Genomic DNA, 5,680 nt, shown 5'->3' on the forward strand with positions numbered 1-5,680 from the left:
ATCGAGCATATGTGGTGAATGCTCAGCGATTCATGGATCGAACATGTAGTTCTGTGATGGGATGTCAGTATTGTTGAATTACTGGCCAGTATTTGAGCGAGAGCAAGTATTGCTCAATTCGACGAATTACTGAATATTAAGAATTTGGTGAGCAACTGAGCAAATATTTCTCAATTCGACAAATTAATGATTATTGATGATTTGACGTGCAACTGAGCAAGTATTGCTCAATTCGCCAAAATAGTGAATGTTGATAGTTTGTTCATGTAATTGAGCAAGTATGCTCAATTCGACAAATTAATGATAAATTACCAAATATTGATTTCTGGATGAATATTTGAGCAACTGAGCAAGTATGCTCAATTCGACGAAATATTTATCGGTGACGTGACCCAATAAAATATTAAAATATTGGTAGACTACCAAATATTATATGATTAATTCAGATGTTGGTTGCTGAATAATATAAATTTTTTAGTTCCTAAATCTTGCTCAGAATGACGATTCGTAGAACATTTTATTCAAAACCCTAATTTCATATCATAGTTGATGAATCGCTGAAAATAGGTCATGAGTGATAGAGGGACCGACCACATGGGATGATGGGCGTCCATGTGGTTCCCAGTGCTCGAGTGAGCATACACCAGGGTTCTCAGTTTGAGGATTGGTGAAAGAATGATGACTAAATGCCGGTTTCATCATTTACTGAAATATTGCTGGGTTCAGCATTAGGTGATAAAACCTAGGTATGAAAGATGGGGAACAACCAAGAGAGCATGGGACTGTCTCTTGGTGGTCACGTGACCAGTTGTAGGACGTTTGAGCAATCCCCAGGTTGGTTGGAGAGAGTTTGGGCCTAATATGAGCAATTGAGCAAATTAGGTCAGAATTATGAAAACGTGTGGGACCGGCTTTGTGCAATCTCCAGGGATGAATCAGGTTGTTCATGAAGTCATGCACGCGTTTCCGTGGTATTCGTGTCTCCGTACTGAGAGTTTCAGTATTTTCTAATGTGCGCTCGAACAACATTATGAATTTTCAGAAGAGTTTCATCTTGACTGAAATTCTTGGTTTTTTTGTCAGAATGAGCATGTATGCTCAATTGATCAATATTTTGTAAATATTAAAATAAGTTTATTTTAACATTTAAAATTGTCGTGGGAGGCTAGCCGGTCGTGTGACCATGTTGGCTTTTGGTTTTTCATGATTCGAGCAAAATCTGAGAAGTTATGACGAAATCATGATTTTTGCTCAAACCAAGGAGTTTCATGAATTTAGGAAAACAATAATTATAAAAGATAAGGGATTGCAAGGCGTGGGACCGGCCACGTCTATTTTATAATATTATTTTTCATGAATCCTTGAATTTATGGAGAATCCATGAGTTTTGTTGAAACTGAGGAGTTTCATGAGATTGGGGAACAATAATTATAAAAGGCTAGGGATTGTGAGGTGTGGGATCGGCCACGGCTTGGGCATGGCCGGCCGGCTAGGTTGCCCTGTCCCGCACACCTTTCCTTATTTTATAATATTATTTCATGAATCCATGAAGTTATGGGGAATTCATGAGTTTTGCACAAACAAGGAAAGTTGCTAAATTGAAGGAGTTTTTCATAGTTCATGAAAATAACAAAATAGGAAAAAATAATGGAAGAGGCATGGGACCGGCCACGGCTAGGGCATGGCAGGCCGACCGGTGGGCCCGGCCCCTCGGCGCCTCTTATTATTTTATTATTATTTGTAGGTTTCTCCTGTTTTGCGTAGGATTCCTCATCTGTCCTTATTTTTGAATGCTCGTTTGTGCATCCGGGTGCTCAGTCGTGCATCATTGTCGAGTACACTTGCACCATTTTTGTGGGGCTTACTCAGTGATGGTCCAGATGCCCGATTGTTGAGTATTTATTACTAATTTATGAAATTCAGTGGAGAATGATTCATGAAATTGAGCAATAAAAGTGAGTAGTCATTTATTATCAGTCCATAGAATCATCTGCGGATTTGACCATGGATTCAGAATAATAAAATGATAATTTTATTACCATCTCATGGAATCGTAGATTTCACCATGAAATCGGAGTAATAAGATAGGTGGTGATATTACCATTTCATGAGATCAGCCGTGAATTCGACCATGAAATCGGAGTAATATCTATTAAAACTTCATGAGATCAGCCGTAGATTCGATCATGAAATCAGAGTAATACATTTATCTATTACCGTTCCATAGAACCAGTCGTGAGTTTGACCATGGAATAGGAACAATAAGATAAGATAGATTATCTTCTAGGAATTCAGTGGTGAATATGACGTAGAATTTAATCTCTTGCGTATAGTCAGTGAATCAGCGAGTGTTTCCAATGTTCCGAAGACGTTTTTCCCTCTCAACATTTCATGTATGGAGGACCGCCTGAGTCTATACATGGACACTCTACATAGTCAGGGAATAATGAGTGTCACCGGCCTCCTGAAGGCGTTATTTCTCTCAATCTGATGGAGAACCGCCCAATCGTTCTTCTATGTAGAGGCGAATTCCTCTATGTAGTAAGGGAACAGTGAGTGTCACCGACATCCTGAAGGCGTTAGGCTCTTAATCTTATGGAGAACCGCCCAATTACGTTATTCTACATAGAGGCTATGATGAAATGCACGGTGTCGAACGCTCCGGAGAGGCCTTTCGAGCGACATATGTATCATACTTCATAAAACACGAATCGTCACATGGATTCCTGAAGCCGTGTCAGAAACATGCAGTATCATGATTTTACGGTTTTGACCTATGTTGAAAATCCACCATCAACATTAAGTCCCCTGCTTAGTGAGGTACAATCATGTTCCGCAGTAAGCACTAGATGGTGATTTTCAGTCGACGAGAGATCAGTGGTTGAACTCAGTCTACAAAGGCATTCTCAGAATCTCCAATTTACTCCAATGACGTCATATGCGAGCAAATGTTCGGGTGGAGACCCTGGTAATGTAATAGAGCGTCATCCCGTGAGCACAGAGAGATGAGGCACTGCTGATTTGAGCGATCGAAGGTCTAGTTTTGGTCGGTTTAGGATTTACGGGTCCGGGCCCAAAAAAGGAAATCCTTGTTTTAGGAACAGACGTTCGTTCATTTTTTAATTAAGAAATAAACAAAATATAGTGATAAAAAATTTGTTTATGTGCCAAAATTTATTTTTAAATATGTGAGATTTCACAAAAAGGAATAAACTCTCGTTTCAAAGGTGGATGCTCGTACGAGAGAAAAGTTTTTTTTTTTTCTTCGATATGAGCTTTCATGAAAAAAATTATTTTCGATATGGGAGCTTTCATAAATTTTTGAAAATACACTTCTCGTTTCAAAGAGAGATCAAGAATATATACATATATTTTCAATGGTACGTGAGTTTCACGTTAAAATGTATATTTTGTAAAATCAATGCTTTGATTTTGAACAACTGTTGAAAGTAGACAATTATTCACGGTGAAATAATTGTAGAATGGACGTTTGTACAATTTTTGAAAAACCAGTTAATGTTCACACAGTGAAAAATTTATGTGAAATTAAGTTTTTTATTTTCAGCAATTGCTAGAAGTAAACAATTTTTACTGTTTGTATGGATTTTGTGATCTGATAGTGTATGCACAAAACCAATGGGTGTTCACTCGGTGGGAGTCTCTCACACGGTGAAAATAATGTGAAAGTTTCGTGAATTGTTCACAGTTTTATGAAAATCACGTTATGGTTTTGAATAACAAATTTTGTTCGTCTTTGCAGGTTTGAAGGAGCAAACAAATTCTCGAGATTGTAATAACTACAGCTGATGAAATTATAAATAGGTAAGAGTTGGATGGTTACCATTTTTGTAGACGCCGTGCTGATCACCTTTATTACATGATTCATTGTTTTGTCGAGTCCTTCGCTTTGTATGAACGATATGCTCTGAGTGGTGAGAGATCCTTCATACTGAGTTGTACTCCTGGTTATTCCATTAACTTTACCACATGATGATCGTATAGTGAGATCCTGAATCAATGTAGGCTCCACGTAAATGGAAGAAAGTATACGGGAGTGGAGAACCCAGAAGTAGGGACTACAAGATGACGTGCAGTCCCCAGCCGTTTCTTTGGTGAGTTGTTAGCGCTCCTTGTGTCATGAATTTTCCTTGACCATGCAATTAGGATCACGAAACCAAGGTTTGTTATTTCTTTTCAGAATTTTTCTCCACGAAGGTCTTCAACTTGTTCCCGGAAAAACAATTCAGGAATCCAGCATTGATGAAGAAGTCGATGTAAGTATCTCTTTCGTGCAGGTGATCGTGGCATCTCCTTGAATGAAATAATAATAATTGTTGTTGATGAATCCAGGAAGAAATAATTGTAGATAAGCAGCATGTTGATGAAGCGTGCTCTTATTTGGGACACGGGAATATGGAGATTCCCGAAATCCTGAACCGAATGGACATAACGGAGTTGCCAATGGAGATTCCGGCATTGTCGAGCCTTCAAATGATTTAGAGACTCCCTTAGTAAGTATATCTCCTGTAATCTCTTCATAGAAGTATGAATTTTCTGATTTGTGAATGAATGAATGAGAATCCATGTGAGTATACGAGTAATTTTGCTGAAATACGTCACCAGAAAATTTCAGACTTCAGCCTTTTAGTAAAAACACCGTAGAATCTTCGTTCGAAGTCGGATTTTCGCGATCTGCATATGAATATTCAAGCCCAGAAAATTTCCAATCTTTTCAGAAGAAGATTTTTGAGTTTTGAGCCTGTTTAGGGCCTTAAAAATGCGAAACAGAACTTCCAGGAGACTTACAGAAAATTTTCAGCTGGCATGTAGTCCAATGTTTTGGCCACATCTCTTTGATCGTTTCTCCAATTGCTGTGAATTTTGGATATGTTGTAGAGGACATCCATACAAATATAATGGTATATGACCCATCCCTATATTTTTCAAAAATTGCTCCCGGATTATCGCTTTGTACAGGGAAGTGTAAAATTACTTCAGACATATTTGTCGCAAAAAACTCATGTTGTGTCTTTATACCATTCGCTTGTGTCTTGAACGGTTAGTGAAGGATTTTAATGTCATTGGTTCATTTGAGATCAGGAACCCTTGATTTATACATGAGCATGGTGCTTGCAGTGCTTGTTTCTATCAGTCGTAGAAACATCGCTTCTGAAACCCTGGTCACGGGACCATAACTGAGGTTGCTCCCAAGAGAGGGTGATGTAATGACCATGGTTGCATGTATCATTGGTATAATTACTTTTATGATGAATGATCAGCACATGAGAGTCTGCTGCCACGGGTCTTGGACTGTGAAACTAATCGCCATGATCAGTGAACCGTCGGTCCCCAGTATTTTGTCAAATCTCTCATTTTCGTTTTCCCTTCTTCTGTCGAGACCTAGATAGAGGACTCAGGTAGAAAAATTGATGTAAATTCCTAGGTGGTCGAAGTTGGAGGTACCTTGATAAAGGATTTAGCGGAAGGACCTGGTGGACATCGATCGACTGTGGAGGTTATGAATCCCGTCTAAGAATTGCTGCTTGCATGTTGTATGCTCTGGAAGCTGTAGGAACCTCATACGACTTCGGAATTCGATGATTGATCCCAACTTTTGAAGCTAAGAGACTGAGTTATCACATGAGCAAAGAATCACCAAATTTGGAGTTGCAGAGGTTAG

Source organism: Papaver somniferum, chromosome 5, assembly GCF_003573695.1.
Source record: "Papaver somniferum cultivar HN1 chromosome 5, ASM357369v1, whole genome shotgun sequence".
Taxonomy (NCBI): domain Eukaryota; kingdom Viridiplantae; phylum Streptophyta; class Magnoliopsida; order Ranunculales; family Papaveraceae; genus Papaver; species Papaver somniferum.